At 41.8% G+C, this 20,218-nt stretch overlaps 1 long non-coding RNA gene across 1 annotated transcript; it reads right to left on the reverse strand.

Annotated features, from left to right (window-relative positions):
- Positions 1–3,298: 3,298 nt before the first annotated feature.
- Positions 3,299–8,019, reverse strand: LOC134200798 (uncharacterized). Its single transcript, XR_009975864.1, has 2 exons — positions 5,065–8,019; positions 3,299–4,745 (listed from the first exon to the last, which is right to left on the reverse strand). It is a non-coding gene; the product is annotated as an uncharacterized LOC134200798 (long non-coding RNA).
- Between the last annotated feature and the right edge of the window lie 12,199 nt (positions 8,020–20,218).

Consider the following 20,218-nt stretch of genomic DNA (forward strand, 5'->3'; position numbering starts at 1 on the left):
GTGTCAGTACACTGTTTGATAGCGAAAAGTTTCGATCAATACCTTAAGAAACTTTCATTATCCAGCTGGGTTAAGGGCCTAATACAGAAGGCAGTTATCCTCGATACTGCGCGTGCATTGTGAGGAGGTTTCTCACTCTGAAGCCCTAACCACTGGTGGCTTGAATCGTAGACACGGCCATTAGCGGCTATCTATTTTTATATAGTTTTTTTTTTAATTAATAAGATTTTTAATAAATATATTCCAATAATAATAATAATAATAATATCAAGTATTGCCTTTCACAAAGATTTACCTTAATATAGGTAAACAATTAAAAGAAAAGTAAAAAAGCAAAAAGATGCTCAGCTGTTTTTATTTATTTATTGCTTAGATGGATGGACGAGCTCACAGCCCACCTGGTGTTAAGTGGTTACTGGAGCCCATAGACATCTACAACGTAAACGCGCCACCCACCTCGAGATATAAGTTCTAAGATCTCAGTATAGTTACAACGGCTACCCCACCCTTCGAACCGAAACGCATTACTGCTTCACGGCGGAAATAGGCGGGGTGGTGGTACCTACCCGTGCGGACTCCCAAGAGGTCCTACCACCAGTGATTACGCCAATTATAATTTTGCGGGTTTGATTTTTATTACACGATGTTATTCCTTCACCGTGGAAGTCAATCGTGAAGATTTGTTGAGTACGTATTTCATTAGAAAAATTGGTACCCGCCTGCGAGATTCGAACACCAGTGCATCGCTACATATGAATGCACCGGACGTCTTATCCTTTAGGCCACAACGACTTAATTATATGATGCTGTTAATATTTAAAGTTTGTTATAAAATATTATAATTTGAATAATTTCTGACTCGACTGTACCACTTCCCCATTATCCCTTGTAACGCTGACTAGTTTATGTAAAAGTAGATGGATGTATAGCTTCGCTCCCGCAAAGTTGGTTAAATTCAAGTTCGAAAACAATTTTGATAACTGTCAATACATTTATCAAATCCATACCGAACCGAAAGCTCGATTTGTGCTTTGCAAGATTGATTCTCGACGATTTTATCGGCCTTCCAACACATAAATACAACCCACAGATACAGCCGGATCTTCTCAGTGAGTCGCGTTCCGATCCGGTGGTAGATTCTGCGAAGCACTGCTCTTGCTAGGGTTCATGTTAGCAACATCGTCAGGTTTGAGTCCCGTGAGCTCACCTACTAGTTAAGGTTACGCTGATATGGTCTCTCTAGATCATCAGCGTAGGTAGGAAACAAAAAAAAACATAAATACTCTTTTGCCTTTTAACAAAAAATCTTCATGAAAACAAACAAACGGTAAGTAGGTTTTTCCACGATAGGCATATGCTTAACTCTGCCCCTGGCATAGCGGACTCTCATAAGCAACAGTAACCACTCACCATCAGCGCCTTATACTCGTCTGCTAAGAGTACTAATCTATATACTTATGTATATTAGGCAGCGGCTTGGCTCTGCCCCTGGCATTGCTGACGTCCATGAGCGACGGTGACCACTTACCATCAGGTGGGCCGTATGCTCGTCTGCCTAAAAAGGCAATAAAAAAAAATAAAAAAAAAAAAGTATAAAAATGAAGTGCTGTTCGTTAGTCTCGCTAAAACTCGAGAACGGCTGGACCGATTTGGCTAATTTTGGTCTTGAATTATTCGTGGAAGTCCAGAGAAGCTTTAAAGGTAGATAAATATGAAAATGCTCGGAAATAATAATTTTGTTTTTCTTTTGATGTGTTCCCCGTCGAACGGATTCCTTTTGTTTGTTTTAAGTTTATTTTATACAAAAGCTTAGGTCTTTTATTTATCGATTGAGGCACTACGAAGTCTGCCGGGTCAGCTAGTATACGATAAATTTGGAGGAAAATCTTATTAAATTTCATATGAGTTTTGTAGTTGACGATAAAAATCATTATCACAGACCATTATCGCCAACTAAACTGTAATAAGATTTGAAATTCGAAGACACAACATCAGTTGCATCAACTGACTAATTAACCTAATTAGATATAGTGATACTTAATTGGCCTTGCACTTCCGTCTCTGAACTTGCGATAACGAAATCGCAACCATTACCAATAATTCTAACGTTAATCAGAAAAACATAGTTAACATTCTCTAGAAAAACACTAAACTGAACGGACGTTACTGCAAAATGAAAATTGTAGTGTTGTTTGTCATTTTGAAGGTTATTAATTCGGAATGTGGTCTCTTGAACGACGTGTTACATCCAGTGACCGATAAAGCACAAAACAATGCATTGCTTGACGAATCTAAACCTAAAAGCAACGCGAATAAAGGTCTGGTTACAAGGCTAGTTAACAAATTGGATGATGGTACACAAAAAGTCGTCGATACGGTTACCGGATTGCTGAATCAAGGTAAAAACGGAAAAGATATTAAGAGCACGACGATTCTACCTTCTAATTTTACTGAAAGCGACAAGAATGATACTCTCAAAGAGATACCGAATCCCACCACAGAGATATCAAATACCACTGAAGTTACAACAGTTAAAGTTGAAGTTCCTACTGAAGCAATAACGGCAGTCAGCGAAGGGAATGTTCTTTCTACAGAGAAAATAGAAGTAGAGAAGGAGAAAGTGGATAATGCTATAGAAAAAGAAAAGGACGGAATGCCAACTCCCAAAAATGATGTACCTGAGAAAGTAGATGAGAAGGCCATTGAGGAGAATGCAGCGCAAAATAAAGCGTGACCGATCAATAGTATTTATAATATTATTCTTCACGCAAAACATTTAATATAATCTGAACAAATTAATGTGGTTTATAATTTGATTGGCGTAATTTCGTTTTGTCTCAATTAATGTTTTCATTGCGTCCATTTTACATTACATAAATGAAGGATTCTCGATATGAATCATAAAATTTGAGGAAGTAGGCGGCATTCACGTACTTAGTGCGAGTTTTTTAAATTATTGGTAGCGTAAAACTTAACTCAAATTTTTATGGAGTTGGAACAGCGCCCCTAGTGGCAAAAGGAAAGGAAAGATAAAACTGGAGTTAACTTTCACGCGATCGAGAAGTTAAAATACTCGCACTAAGCACACTGGTGTCTGCGGGCTTCGGTAAGCTACACACCACCGTGAGCTTATCCAACCTAAATAATAAAAAAAATGTTAATTCTTTATAATTTTTCAAGTATATTAAATTCCCGTCAAAGTTGTAGTGTGGATATATAATGTCGGAAGAAACATGATAATGTTAGCGTGCCCATATTCTTTTCTTCGGTTTTTTGGGAGTTACAGAAACAATTAAAATTAAAATGATACAATGAACTTTATTAGTTTATCCACAATGCATAATGATTTAAATTTTTTGTTGTAACATTATCTACTTGGCAACATACAACTTCATTTTGCAGAACGTAATTCTCAAAGACATTTCAATAATATCTTCTATAAATTAATACGTGAAGCAAAAACTTTGTATCCCTTTTTACGAAAATTGCGCGGACGGAGGAGTATGAAATTTTCCACACTTATAGAGAATATAGAGAAGAAGTGCACAATGCTAATTTTTTTTTTTAAATAATGCATAAAAGATACATTAAATGAATAAAGAAAAGATTACACACACTACATACCATGTATTTGACGCACACACGCATGCATACTATTTATTGTCAAACTTTTGTTCTTGACATCTGTTGTCAAATTGAGAATAGATTAAATATTGTTTGTCTTTGTTAATATTTTTTATAGTGTAGTCTTGGCGAAATTTTTGATTTAAGAAGTATAAAATACAATCATAATAGTGTACAAACTTACAATTCCAATTAATTATAGTCGAATTTCGACTACTGCGGGACCTCTAGTTATTTTTAAATCATATCAGTTTAAAGATAAAGCATTCATATAATAATTTATTACGTTGTATTTATTCGCTGTTAGTTAAATTTAAATTGGTATTTAATTAAACTTGAAAGGAGACGGATAATCGTGGGCCAAAAATGTAATAACTTGGAATGTAGTCTAAAAAATTTGTCATATTTTTTTATATAAGAATATAAAAAATCACCTCAATCCCCTTTCTGGGACCGGAGAAAAATGAGAAAGTTAGTTTTTGTCGGTTTAAAGGTGTGATCGATTTAATTAATCGATTACAGGATTATAAAAAGAAAAACATTGCACTAGGTAATTAATGCAAAGTAATTAAATGAGCGATTTATACTTGTTGTATACAAGTGCGGTATACGCCGGATTTAATTGCGATTATATACATAAATGAAGAAAAAATCTAATAATACTTAACAAAGTAATCTGATTATCGATTTCAAATCGATTAAAATCGATTGTATTTTTGATGACAGCTTTGACAGTAAGCTGACATGACGTTTGTTCATAGATTATACAATTATTTTTTGGCGCTTGTTGGTTTTTTCTGCTCTACTCGTTTTGTATCTTCGACGCGTTTTGAGTGTGTATCTGAGTCGTCTATTATCAAAGGTGGCAATCTGTGCATTTGGACAAAAAAAAATTATTGATATGTCAATACAGATTGATTTGAATATAATCGTCTCCTTCAAAGAATACGGTTCAAAACCTGCATTAAATAAAGGTTAATAGATAACCTGTTATTTATCTAAGATGTCGTTCCGAAGAGTTTTGTGACTGCCAATGGAATACAAAGTCAATAATTCGTTTTTCTGATTTACCAATCATTGTCCAAAAGTCAGATTGCCGGCTTTGATAATAGTCGACTCATCTATCGGGCTGTTTTTATATTTTCAACGATCACTGCTTTATTATTACGGATTCCAACTCTACCAGCCTTGTACGACAATTGCTTCTACACTGGACACCGAAGATCGCTCACACGTTTGACTTGAAATTGTTGCATTGGATACTGTTGAAATTATGGATCGCTGTGTGAATTGTGGGACAGCAATTCCATATTCCATACCTGATATATATCATTGATATTCATTCATAATATGACATTTAAAAGATTATCCAATGGATATAATAAACATTTACTTATTCATAAATAAGTTATTATTCAACTCTTTTAAAGAGATTGTAACATAACCTAACTTTTACTAAATCTTTATTAACTCGGCTCTCAGATTGAGAAAACTTTTATAATTTTCAGCAAAGTACTGATAAATCTGAATCTATTAATTCATATTAGTTTCATCACGTTACATTCGGGCCCAAAAATGTATGTAATCGTTTCAGTCTCCTTTCATGATTAAAATTTAAGTTCAGATTAACTTGTATAAAAAATTACACTAGCTACTCACTGATTTTAACAATCACATCTAATTTGACCAACTCATTGGTTCAGTGGTCCGCCGCCCTGACTGGTACGCCAAGGGTTATAGGTTCGATTCCCAGATCGGGCAAACATTGTGTGATGAACAGATTTATTCGCTCTTTTGTCTGGATGTCTATTATCTATATTTGTATATATTTAAATGTATATAAGCATGTTTATCAATCTTTGGTACCCATAACACAGCGAATGCTAAATTGGGGCTGAATGGCCGTGCGTGATTTGTTCCCATTCATTATCATTATTATATCTTCCGTTAAATAATCAAATGTCTTAACATTGAAACATCTGGGGTCCTGTAAAGCGCTTTGCCTCCGTAATTTCGAAATACGATATCAAACAAACATCCTCATCAATCAGCATTGCAAATTCTAATAAGTTTTTTTGTACTCTAATTTCAAAAGTTTTTTTCTTTCCTATTTTTTTTATTGCCTAGATGGGTGGACGACCTCGCAGCCCACCTGGTGTTAAGTGATTACTGGAGCCCATAGACATCTACAACGTAAATGCGCCACCCACCTTGAAATAAGTTCTAAGGGTCACAGTATAGTTACAACGGCTGCCCCACCCTTCAAACCGAAAAGCATTACTGCTTCACGGCAGAAATAGGCAGGGTGGTGATACCTACCCGTGCGGACTCACAAGAGGTCCTACCATCAGTATTTGGCGTAATTATGTTACGAGCAAATTTTAAGAGTTTAATAAGGACAAAAAAAACTGCTTAATTTACAATCTTCGACTGCACGAAAGCGGAAACAAACGTAACGATCCAAAGTAATTGATGCCGGCGAGTTCAAAGCACCTGTCGAGTTAACGGGAACAGTTAAATTTAACTGTGATCCTTCAGTAATTACGGCTAATCGCCAGCAGTTTGTAGCAGGCTCCGTATTAACGACAGTAACAACTTTGAAGACATTAACGCTTTGAATTGAATTTATTGTTTTTTAGATTTCAATAACATGCATACGCAATATATTATGCATATATGACGCTTATCTATACTATCATCATATTATAAAGAGGAAAGATTTGTTTGTTTCTTTGTATTGAATAGGCTCCGAAACTACTGAACCGATTTGAAAAATTCTTTCACTGTTTGGAAGCTACACTATTCCCGAGTGCCATAAGCTATAATCTTTTTTTAAAAAATTAGGGATCCTTAGTAAAACTCCAATAATTTAACCTAAGGTGTAAAAAAAACTACCTAAAATATTCTTTACATCGCGTGCCCTGCGAAAACTATTAATGATAGAATCAAATAATGTACTACAACTTTGTAGAGCACATTATTATTCACAAAAGCGACAGCATATGTCTAACTATTATAGTTATACCGGAATAAGTGTTCTTTTATTTTTTTAAATAAAACAACGTCAAATATCGTTGAAATTTTTGTTAAAGACCCGAGCGGAGCCGGAGCGGGCCGCTAGTTCATAATATTTATATTGCTCAAACTGGTGAATCATCACACAGCCTATAGTTGGGTAGTGGTGAGGTCTGTCTCTGTGAGAGTCTGAAACTTAATAGGCAGTGGACTGGACATAGGCCGAAAATCGGGTTATGTGATGTAAATGGGAAGGGATCCAAGTTCAATAGCGGACGGATGTGGGCTATTCATGAGGATCTTAATTGTATAGCAATTTATTACGCAAATTTCATTCTTGCGGTTTTCCATTTGATAATCTCATTTGTACTATACATCTATGCTTTAGGGCATGAGATCTCAATTCGATCATACAACGCATATCATAGCGAGTGCGCGAATATTTTTTTTATTGCTTAGGTGGGTGGACTAGTTCACAGCCCATCTGGTGTTAAGTGGCTACTGGAGCCCATAGACATCTACAACGCAAATGCGCCCACATTGAGATATATGTTCTAAGGTCTCAGTGTAGTTACAACGGTTGCCCCACCCTTCAAACCGAAACGCATCACTGTTTCATGGCAAAAATAGGCCGGGTTGTGGTACCTACCCGTGCGGACTCACAAGAGGTTCTACCACCAGTAATTGCGCAAATTATAATTTTGCGGGTTTGATTTTTATTACACGATCTTATTCCTTCACCATGAAATTCAATTGTGAACGTTTGTAAAGTACGTATTTCATTAGAAAAATTGGTACCCGCCTGCGGGATTCGAACACCGTTGCATCGCTAGATACGAATGCACCGGACGTCTTATTTTAGGCCACGACGACTTGAACATCGTAAGCCAAATAATAATATTTATCAGAAGCCACATGAACCACCATTTGTTCCAAGCTGATCAGGAACTATACGAGTCACTTTACGATTCATCTCGACAGTGCAGCCTCTGGACCATGTGTGATGAATCATGAGTCTGTCTTTATTATGTGCTGCGTTTGAATCGATCTGTTACAGAATCCCCATGTTAGGCAAAGTGATGTTACATCCTTTTTAATAACCACTGATGCTGAGTAAGCATAGTAAGAAATCTCTTGATAATAGTTACCGACCGAAAGTCACTCAGTCGTATTTAGTCACCCATCGGGAGCGGTCTTAGACAATATCTCCTTTTAGCCAATTTCCATAACTTAATTGTTTGTGAAATTGAACAAATAAAAGTGAAATCTCTTTCAAAATTATTTTTTTAAAAACCTAATCGGGAGACCCCGCATAACAGATCGATTACTAATCAGGCAAGTTAGTGCGCAAGTTGTTTAGCGCTGTCATGTCACCTAATATGAATCGTATCGTCGTAGGCTTTGGTTGTGCGCCTAGCATAAATGACGTTCATAGGTGGATCACCACTCACAATCAATTTCTCACTCTCACAAATTTCCTACTGGCGGTAGGACCTCTTGTGAGTCCGCACGGGTAGGTACCACCACCCTACCTATTTTTGCCGTGAAGTAGTAATGCGTTTCGGTTTGAAGGGCGGGGCAACCGTTGTAAGTATACTGAGACCTTAGAAATTATATCTGAAGGTGGGTGGCGCAGTTACGTTGTAGATGTGTACGGGCTCCAGTAACCATTTAACACCAGGTGGGCTATGAGCTCGTCCGCCCAACGAAGCAATAAAAAATAGTAAAAAATTCCTCGGATGCGGAAGGCGGCGGACCGCATTCTGTGGAAGGCATTGGGGAAGGCCTATGTCCAGTAGTGGGCAGATAAAGGCTGATGATGATGATGATGACAGTAGAGCCATATAAGTTTGAAATTATGGAAAAAATATCATAACAAAAAAACTTCTTCAGCTGTTTGAATGGAGTAAACATAATTGAAGTTAAAAACATCGAACTGTTGATGCTAATACAGAATAAAAGGCACCTTTAATTATTCGTATAGAAACGAGACTGTCGACGATTTGCTACCAGAAGGTTCTTAGTTACTTTGGTCATATTGCTCGGCGGCCACCAGACAACCTTGAAAGATTGATTGTGGTGGGCAAGGTAGAAGGGAAAAGACCCGCCGGCCGGCCACCAAACCGTTGGTCGGATCAGATAACTGTGCTCACTGGACTCTCTGTTACCAACGCCCTGAGAGAAGCCGAAAACCGAAGCAAATGGAAGCTGAGGGTACAAAGAGCCACGAAGGGCTTTCAAGGACACGACCTTCAGCAATGAAGTATTCGACTAAGAAGAAGAATAATTACAAAGATAAATGTCGCGTAGCAAGCAAAAGATCCCGTAAGGCTTTCACCCCTCGATATGTTGTTGAATAATGCAGTGCGAGTGGCCTTGAGTATTGTAAACGAAACACCCGCTCCATCGCTGTGGTCTCAAAGCTTCCGCGTCTGGGAGCTTCGTAGTTCCGCACCGGACGTGTCTCAATTCCTCGAACTTAATAAAGATGTTCCGAAAACAATCACCTTTGAAACGTGAGAACATATTTATCAAGACAATTTTGAATCCTATTGTTTGTGTGCGTGTTCAATGTAAAATTTTCTTGGTTTTTTTTTATTGCTTAGATGGGTGAACGAGTTCACGGCCCACCTGGTCTTAAGTGGTGGTTACCGGAGCCTATAGACATCTATAACGTAAATTCCGCTACCAATCTTGAGACAAGAATCCGGCCTTCAAATCGAAACGTATTGCTGCTTCACGGCAGAAATAGACATTTGGTTCGTTCTCAGCTGGCTAAAAAGGAAATCTGATAAGCAGAGACTAAATCCCGAAGACTCATCAAAATCCGTTTAATGTATAAACTTACACTAATATTAGAAATATAAAATTTTGTATTGTGTATTTTTTAGTCAATAGAACTAGTTGAAGTGATTGGGATGAAAATTTAAATTAAAATTTCACACAAAAACAGATTAAAACCAGGATCAGTATATCATAGGAAACTTTGTTTCATGATAAATGACATGAGCCGGACAACGCCGAGTCTATTTGCTGCAATAAGTAAAATAGTGATAACAATGCAATCGCATTGATTATAAAATATACTTCAAACACGTGTCAACTCGAGGACTACGGTTCTCTCTACATTTGTACCGTGTATTCGTGTAACACTAGGAGCAGGCTTAGGGACCCCGGTAACCGTACTCGTCGAACTCGGCAAAGAGGTCGACGTGCAACCTAACCCATGCATCAGCCCGCTGAGTTTCTCGCCGGATCTCCTCAGCGGGTCGCAATTCCGATCCGGTACTAGATTCATTCGCGAAGCAATTGCTCTTGAGTTGTTAGGTCTCCTTCGGAGGCACTCGCGTAGTTGTTAGCAAATCCCACCCCTCCTGGCTGAGTCTTTGCTCGTCCACCTGTCCTGGTGAAACTGGAAAGGCCTTCGGGCCACCAGTAATTTTTCTATCATAAAAAAAAAAGAATTATTGGAGACTATCCCGTCATTTTTATCATCGTAATACCCAGCAACGAAGCAGGGTTCATCCATAGGTACAACCGCGTTCTATAAAATGTTCCTCTTCAAGCGAGATTTGAGAAGAATCCTCAATGGTAAATCAGAACTTCACTGTGCTGAGGATTGGCACTGCTGAGGCTCATGATTAACGGTGACCGTTCACCACCAGGTTGACAGTTACTAGTCTGCTTACTGATATTATTATAATCACTTTCTTTTTGTTTTCTTTTTTTTCACGTATTCTAGTGACCATTCAACTCCATATTTTTCGTATTTCTTTCTTAAGATATGACCTTCTACTTATTTTGGTTGCGTTTTTCAATTTAGATAATCTTTTTATTACTGACAACTGACAATCTTACTTTGTCTTTTCTCTTGACACCAGTGACACTTCTTTCTATGCTGTTCTGACTATATTTTATTTATACGAGGGGTCATACCAGATTCACCGACTCTAGTAGACAGCCTAGTAACGTTGCTAACACTAGACCTAGCAAGAGCCTGAGATACTTAATTATTTTTACTGTCCAGATATAGACGTCACCACGTGAAAGCCACTCCATGCTTGATACATGAGGTTGATATTTCAATTCTATTCTATGATGGTTCTATTGTATGATTTTAAAGGTGGAAACTTGATTAATTAATTATTAATTAAGTAATTATGTTTGTATCACAGTTGAAACAGTAACTCATGACCACTTCGCTACAGGAATACGCAGGCTGGTGGTACCTACGCTAGCCGGATCTCAATGAGTCAGAGAGTCATAAGAAATTAACTGAAAATTGAATTTGAAGGTTTAATTTAAAACTCAAGTTAAATTGATTGATTATTGTTTCGATTGTTTGAGGAAATTCCATTCGCAAATACCTCCTTGACCTAGTTACATTAAAGACGCGATACTTTTAATTGACTTATGTAATTAATTAATTCAATACTTCGATTTATAATTATCAACGATGTTATTCATTTACCGTGGATTCGTGAACTTGTGTTAAGTATTGTTACACGCTGGGAGTCGGGATAAATAAAAATTCTACCGAAGTGTAAATTAAGACTTTATTAACACTTAGAACACCTACCGAGCACTTTAAAATTCTCAGTTCGCTTCTTCCGCTTCGCTTCAGGTGATCCGTTCGCTGTTTCGCTTCGAGTAGTCCCGATTACTCACTGCTCCGTGCCATATCTGCAACGCTTTTATAATCGACACGACATCCCTAGATTTATTGAAAAACATTCTGGGCAAGTCGGGTGGCTTCGATTTGTGTTTCCGCTATCTAACAATAGATGGCGTTGTACTTCTCGAGCGTTCTCGACGTCACTAGTTTCTTTTTGATGTTGGTTTCAGCTATTCGGCGATAGATAGCGTTACTTTTACCAGCGTAACAGGACGTATTTAATTCGAAAAATTTGGAATTTTTGGCCTGCCGGATTCCGCAGTACAAGTTCCGGACAACAACATTAGGACCGTCGATCCACCGAGCAATTACATCCATTCGGTATAACATATTTGTAGGCCATCCATTTTATGCTGGAGTATTTTTTTTAACTCACTCTATGTTTTTTCTGTGGTTCACCGAAGTCGTTATCCTATATTTGCTGTGAAGCAATCTTGCCGGTTCGAAAGGCAGCGTGCCAATGCAATTAAAAGTTGGATCTTGGGCATTATGGAGATTTCGTGATCACATTGTGATCCCATAGGACGTGGGCCTGTCTGCGGTTGCCTTCTCTTATTGTGACCGCCGCTAATGACATATCTAATCCAGGCGACAGGGCGACGCAAAGCCGCCGTCACCCAAAAACTTGTCTTGTCGGATCCCCGGATTTACTCTTGGTGTTTTTGGGCTCTTCAAGCACCGGTCAGCGTATACGTCGAACTGGTCGATTACAACGAAGAGTTCGGCAAGCGAACCAACCCACAGTCACAGCCCACTGAATTTTTTCCGGGTCTTCTCAGTGGGCCGCTATTTCCCCTATTATCCCTTGTAACGCTGACTAGTTTATGTAAAAGTAGATGGATGTATAGCTTCGCTCCCGCAAAGTTGGTTAAATTCAAGTTCGAAAACAATTTTGATAACTTTCAATACATTTGTCAAATCCATAACGAACAGAAAGCTCAATTTGTGCTTTGCAACATTGATTCTCGACGATTTTATCGGCCTTCCAACAAATAAATACAACCCACAGATACAGCCCACTGAGTTTCTCGCCGGATCTTCTCAGTGGGTCGCGTTTCCTATCCGGTGGTAGATTCTGCGAAGCACGGCTCTTGATAGGGCCAGCCAATTCTTGCTGGTCGAATCCGTGAGCTCACCTATCCGTCCGCCCGAAATCTGGAATAGCCCCTTACACTACCAGCGAATAAGTGGGAGAGAAAAGCACTTGTCCTTGTAAAAAGTTCGATTCGTGTCACCAATAATTTGATTTGTAGATCAGCCTTATACAGCACCGCAAACGTTGAGAGAGAGGCAACTTACAAAACTTTGCATTGAAAGTTTCAGAAGCGAGATCTTAACGAGGGAACACCGCTGGGACTTGATAGGTCGAATTAGGGTTCAACATTAGCAGAATCAAAACCTGAAAGCTTTTTGACATATCACAATTATAAAGCGATTATACTAAGCGATTATACACGGCTAATAAGAATCATTCTTGTACCCCAAAACTACCTAAACTCGAACAAATGTCTAAAGCACTATGACATGTTCTTCTAACGAAGTTTTTGGAGAGTATTAAACAGTAGGCAGCAGGTTGGCTTTGTCCCTGGCACGCTGGCGTCCATGTCCATGTTTTATAATGTATTTATTTATTTATATCAAAATACAGTTTAGCTTCGTAAAACTATAGCACAAATTGAGTTGCTCTTATAAAGAGAAACAACATTTAAAGCTATTGCTTCACCAAAATTTTTATATGTTTTTGTATTTTAATATTTCAAAAAGGCTTTTTATACGTCTAATGTTATATAATGTTTTTTTATGTTTCAATATTCGAAATTCTATATATGTTATCTTTATATCATATTAACCTCTTTTAAGATTAATCGTATAGGGGTTACATATATATAACAATATTTAAGGAAGGACTTTAATTAAGCGGAAAGATTTTGTTAAAATGTCACAAATTTACGACAGGTAGCACGAGTAACTCCGACAGATGGGGTGTAACTCTTCGTTGAAATCGTAAACGTACCTATAGTAACTCCGAAAATTATTGTTTAACATCCCTAATGTTGGACGACAGAACTTTTTTTTTTTACAACCATGTCGCCCTTTGCCGGCTTCAAGAGGGTCGTTGGCACGTAACGAGTGTTCTCGAACTCATTGGCTTAAGCTTTTATGGGGTGTGAAATATGGAAAGTTCATTATACCTAACTACTACTTTTGGGAGCTGTAACTAAAAGTTTAGCGCTCACGATCTCTAAAATGAAGCGTGTCCACCAGTAAGTAATGACGTCGTGATTGGATGTTTTTTTATGTGTTTTTTTTTAATTTGCATTTACGTTGTAGATGTCTGTGGGCTCCAGTAACCCCTTAATACCAGGTGGACTGTGAGTCGTCTACCCATCTAAGCAATAAAAAAAAAAACTCTGGGCACATGAAAAATAATACACTGCCGTAATCTACAACGTAAATGCGCCACCCACCTTGAGATATAAGTTCTTAGGTCTCAGTATAGTTACAACGGATACCCCACCCTTCAAACCGAAACGCATTACTGCTTCACGGCAGAAATAGGCAGGGCGGTGGTACCTACCCGTGCGGACTCACAAGAGGTCCTACCACCAGTAATGTTTATGTAATAAGTATAAAATGTAATAAATTTATGTATATGGTGCACATGATCCTCTGTCGGTGGTAACTCTAATTTTTCGTTACACATTATGCAGTAAAATTCCTCTTCGTTTTCATTTTCTAAAACCTTCTAGAAAATTTCTTATGACTTTACCCATAATTTTTAGCGTTACACTGGACATCTTGTTTTAATTGACTATGACTTTTGTCCGTTAAAACGACAGACACAGCTTATTTTAAATGCAAATTTAACATCAGGCCAGGTTCTTGGATGTCAGTTTTATAAAATAATTATTTAAGTGAAATCAATGCTAAATAAGTCTTAAATAACGGGACTAACGCTTCCAACAAAACTTTCCAGACGAAATCTAAACTTCACCTGTTAATTTACGCTTCGCATTTCGAAGTAAACTATTTTAATTACATAATCCGAAAACATTTTGAATCAGTTCATGTAGACTTTGTAAAAGGTAATAATAATCCTAATATTTTATGATAAATAAATACAGAAGCAAGCGCTGTTCGCTCCAAGGGAAAGTTTGCCAGAACCTAACCTATAACTATGGAAAAATAGTGATATTAAATTTAGCGTGTAATTCGTTTCCAAATGATTCTTGTCCACCTGATGGTTATCTGAAAGAGATCGCTTTTAGCGATAAGACTGCCAATAGTACTTTTTTTTTTGTATTTAATGTTTCGCATTTTTATGGTGTAGGTACAATAAAGAATTTTCTCTCGCTCTCTCTGTCGCTCTCTCTCTAAATTTTCAAGTCCGACAGAAGCACCCGCCGCCTGCGGACGTGCTCATCGACCACTCGATCGCCCGGCCATTGTTCGCCTGGTTTTATTGTTAGCCCGGCCTTTGTTCACCCGGCTTTTGTTCGTGGCACATCTGCCGACAAAGTGTGTTCCTGGAAGTGTTTGTTTTGTTTTGGTTTATTTTTGTTGTTTCCTTTTTTTGTTGTTCTTTCTTTTTCCTGCAGTAATTGTGCCGCATCGCCACCTGTGTTACATCGAACCGCTAAGTACCGAGAAGTTGGGGCCTCGCCGCTAGGCGAGTGTGTTTAAGACCCGGGACAGCCCCACCTGGGTCAGACATCATGGAAGCTTTATTTACAGAATTCCTCCGACTTCGCCACCCAAAGCTCACTTCTGAGTTTCTGACTTTCAAGGCCGATCACGCCGTGAGCCCTCTCGCGGATTCCGCCGTGCTCGTCGCTCCCGCGTCGTACACCGCAGCGTCCGCCATGCCTGCCGCTCCCGCGTCGCCTATACTAGTGGGTAAAACTGCTGCGTCGTCCGCCGTGGCCGCCGCTCCCCTGGCGCGATCATCCGCGGGTTCCGTAGGGTCCGACGGACGTCCTGCATCTGCCCGTAGGTCGCCTGCTCCCGAGCCTGCTGCCTCCTCGTCCTCCGACTCTGACTCGGACATGGAGGTCGACCTCGCCGCCGCCTCATCGACGGATGGATTCACCCTGGTACAAAAGGGTAAGAAGCGCGCTGCGGAGTCCCGAGCTCCCGCGGCCGCTAAAATTAGTAAAGCCGCGAACGCGTCGCGCCCTCGCCCTCCGACTCCCGTTGCTCCCCCTGCCCGTGCCACACCGTCGCCGCGTCCAGTGGCACAAAATAAAACTCAGACCCCTCCCCCGGTAATCCTTCAAGAGAAGGCAGCTTGGGACCGAGTTTCCCTGGCCCTTCAGGCCAAAAAAATTAATTTTATCAGCGCCCGTAACCTCGCGAACGGGATTCAAATTAAGGTAACGACACCCGACGACCATAGGGCCCTCTCAAGCTACCTCCGAAAGGAGCGTATAAGTTTCCACACTTATACGCTTCAGGAGGAGCGTGAACTTCGCGCGGTCATACGCGGCATCCCAAAGGAATTAGATGCCGATCTCGTCAAGGCCGACCTTCTAGAACAAGGTCTGCCGGTCAATTCCGTGCACCGCATGCACACAGGACGCGGGAGGGAGCCATACAATATGGTTCTCGTCGCTCTCCAGCCTACCCCCGAGGGCAAGCAAATTTTCAACGTACGAACCGTCTGTAGGCTTTCCGGAATAACCGTCGAAACCCCCCATAAAAAAGGTACTCCGAGCCAGTGCCATAACTGTCAGTTGTACGGGCACTCTTCCCGTAATTGTCACGCGCGCTCCCGATGCGTCAAGTGTTTGGGCGATCACGCCACGAGCCTTTGCACTCGCGATCAAAAAACCGCTACGGAACCGCCTAGCTGCGTCCTGTGCCGAACACAGGGTCACCCCGCGAACTACCGTGGTTGCCCCCGAGCCCCTAAAATAAATCGCCGCGTCGCCCGCCAAAACCGCCTCCGAGCTTTCGGCCCAGACATCAAAGCCACGGCACCCTCTGTGCCGAAGGCTAAGCCTGCTTTTGTGCCGGCGTCGGTGCCCAGCGTCTCGGCCTGGGCTAAACCGTTGCCGTACACGAACACGGCTACAACTCTCTCCCCCGCGACTCGTCCCACCCCCGCGATACGTCCCTCCCCCGCGACTCGTCCCTCCCCCGCGACCTGCCCTCCGACCGCGTCCGACAATCTCGCTCTAGCGATCGACTTTTTTCAGTCGATCAACTTTGATCGCGTTAATGCTTTGGGCGACGCCATTCGCGCCGCCTCCACTGCACAACACTTTATCGCCGTTGTGCAAGAATACGCCGACGTATACGCGTCTTTAAATACGTACGTCCTCCCCTCACTCCGCCGGTAATCAATGGCGTACATAAGTAGAATCAAGCCCCTATCCGTAACGATAGGATTTTTTAACGCTTACGGTCTCGCAAATCAACGTGATCAGGTTTGTGATTTTTTGCGTGACCATCAAATTGACATCTTTTTGGTGCAGGAGACCCTGCTTAAGCCCGCGCGCCGCGACCCTAAAATCGCGAACTACAACATGGTTAGGAACGACAGGCTCACTGCTCGTGGTGGTGGTACCGTCATTTACTATAGAAGAGCCCTGCATTGCGTCCCACTCGACCCCCCCGCGCTTTCTAACATCGAAGCATCAGTATGCCGAATCTCACTGACTGGACACGCGCCGATCGTTATCGCGTCCGTTTATCTTCCACCGGATAAAATTGTTCTAAGTAGTGATATTGAGGCGCTGCTCGGCATGGGAAGCTCTGTCATTCTGGCGGGTGACCTAAATTGTAAACACGTCAGGTGGAACTCTCACACCTCAACCCCTAATGGCAGGCGCCTCGACGCGTTAGTCGATGATCTCGCCTTCGATATCGTCGCTCCGCTGACCCCGACTCACTACCCGCTAAATATTGCGCATCGCCCGGATATACTCGACATAGAGTTATTAAAAAACGTAACTCTGCGCTTATATTCGATTGAAGTAGTTTCAGAGTTAGATTCAGACCATCGTCCCGTCATTATGAAGCTAGGTCGCGCTCCCGATTCCGTTCCCGTCACGAGGACTGTGGTGGATTGGCACACGCTGGGCATCAGCCTGGCTGAATCTGATCCACCATCGCTTCCGTTTAGTCCGGACTCTATCCCGTCTCCTCAGGATACCGCTGAAGCCATAGACATCGTAACGTCACATATCACCTCGACATTAGATAGTTCATCGAAGCAAGTTGTGGCGGAGGACTTCCTTCACCGCTTCAAATTGTCCGACGATATTAGGGAACTCCTTAGAGCTAAGAATGCCTCGATCCGTGCGTACGATAGGTATCCTACCGCGGAAAATCGTATTCGAATGCGTGCCCTACAACGTGACGTAAAGTCTCGCATCACCGAAGTCCGAGATGCTAGATGGTCTGATTTCTTAGAAGGACTCGCGCCCTCTCAAAGGTCTTACTACCGCTTAGCTCGTACCCTCAAATCGGATACGGTAGTAACTATGCCCCCCCTCGTAGGCCCCTCAGGCCGACTCGCGGCGTTCGATGATGACGAAAAAGCAGAGCTGCTGGCCGATACATTGCATGCCCAGCATTCAATCCGCGGACCCTGTTCATGTAGAATTAGTAGACAGTGAGGTAGAACGCAGAGCCTCCTTGCCACCCTTGGACGCGTTACCGCCCGTCACCTCAATGGAAGTTAAAGACCTGATCAAAGACCTACGTCCTCGCAAGGCTCCCGGTTCCGACGGTATATCTAACCGCGTTATTAAACTTTTACCCGTCCAACTCATCGTGATGTTGGCATCTATTTTCAATGCCGCTATGGCTAACTGTATCTTTCCCACGGTATGGAAAGAAGCGGACGTTATCGGCATACACAAACCCGGTAAACCAAAAAATAATCCGACGAGTTACCGCCCGATTAGCCTCCTCATGTCTCTAGGCAAACTGTATGAGCGTCTGCTCTACAAACGCCTCAGAGACTTCGTCTCATCCAAGAGCATTCTCATCGATGAACAATTCGGATTCCGTGCAAATCACTCATGCGTACAACAGGTGCACCGCCTCACGGAGCACATTCTTGTGGGACTTAATCGACCAAAACCGTTATACACGGGAGCTCTCTTCTTCGACGTCGCAAAAGCGTTCGACAAAGTCTGGCACAACGGTTTGATTTTCAAACTATTCAACATGGGCGTGCCGGATAGTCTCGTGCTCATCATACGGGACTTCTTGTCGAACCGCTCTTTTCGATATCGAGTAGAGGGAACGCGCTCCTCCCCGCGACCACTCACGGCTGGAGTGCCGCAAGGCTCCGTTCTCTCACCGCTCCTATTTAGTTTATTTATTAATGATATTCCCCGGTCGCCGCCGACCCAGCTAGCCTTATTCGCTGACGACACAACCGTTTACTACTCAAGTAGAAACAAGTCCCTAATCGCGAGTAAACTCCAGAGCGCAGCGTTAGCCCTCGGACAGTGGTTCCGAAAATGGCGCATAGACATCAACCCGGCGAAAAGCACAGCAGTGTTATTTCAAAGGGGAAACTCACCGCTTATTTCCTCCCGCATTAGGAGGAGAAATATCACTCCCCCGATCACCCTCTTCGGCCAACCTATACCCTGGGTCAGGAAGGCTAAGTACCTGGGTGTCACCCTGGATGCATCCATGACATTCCGCCCACACATAAAAACAGTCCGCGACCGTGCCGCATTCATTCTCGGCAGACTCTATCCCATGATCTGTAAGCGGAGTAAAATGTCCCTTCGGAACAAGGTGACACTTTACAAAACTTGCATAAGGCCCATCATGACTTACGCGAGTGTGGTATTCGCTCACGCGACCCGCACACACATAGACACCCTCCAATCCCTACAATCCCGCTTTTGCAGGTTAGCCGTCGGGGCTCCGTGGTTCGTGAGGAACGTTGACCTACACGACGACCTGAGCCTTGAATCAATCCAGAAATACATGAAGTCAGCGTCGGAACGGTACTTCGATAAGGCTATGCGTCATGATAATCGCCTTATCGTTGCCGCCGCTGACTACTCACCGAATCCTGATCATGCAGGAGCCAGTCACCGTCGACGCCCTAGACACGTCCTTACGGATCCATCAGATCCAATAACCTTTGCATTAGATGCCTTCAGCTCTAATACTAGGAGCAGGCTTAGGGACCCCAGTAACCGTACTCGTCGAACTCGACAAAGAGGTCGACGTGCAACCTAGCCCATGCATCAGCCCGCTGAGTTTCTCGCCGGATCTTCTCAGCGGGTCGCGATTCCGATCCGGTAGTAGATTCATTCGCGAAGCAATTGCTCTTGAGTTGTTAGGTCTCCTTCGGAGGCGTTCGGGCAGCTGTTAGCAAATCCCACCCCTCCTGGCTGAGCCTCTGCTCGCCCACCTGTCCTGGTGAAACTGGAAAGGCCTTCGGGCCACCAGTAATCTCTCAATCATAAAAAAAAATAAAAAAAAAAAAAAAAAAAAAAAACTAAATTTTATGACAGGCCTGCATAACACCTCCCAAATTTTTATATAAGGAGACCTTCAACCTCATACCCTTTGAGACGTTTATAGGCATTGGTCAATTAATACCAGGTAGATCGGACGCAAGCACATGTGCCTTCTCAATGAAAAACATCATGTATCCAATTTTAATGCTATTTAGATGTACGGGATGGATGATGGCTTAACTCAGAGTCACTTGGTGTTGAGTGGCTACCGGAGCCCATAGACAGAGCAACGATGTAAATGCCTCCACCCACCCTGAGACATGGATTCTAAGTCCAGTTTTTACAAACACAAATGCAATAACACAAAACAAACAAGCACAAGCTTGTTGTGCCGATGAGTAGGTTACATAATAAGATACGAAATTCATTCGAGTGTTTGTCTATGCGCCTGTACAACAAAATC

This window comes from Bombyx mori, chromosome 20 (assembly GCF_030269925.1).
Source record: "Bombyx mori chromosome 20, ASM3026992v2".
NCBI classification, from domain to species: Eukaryota; Metazoa; Arthropoda; class Insecta; order Lepidoptera; family Bombycidae; genus Bombyx; species Bombyx mori.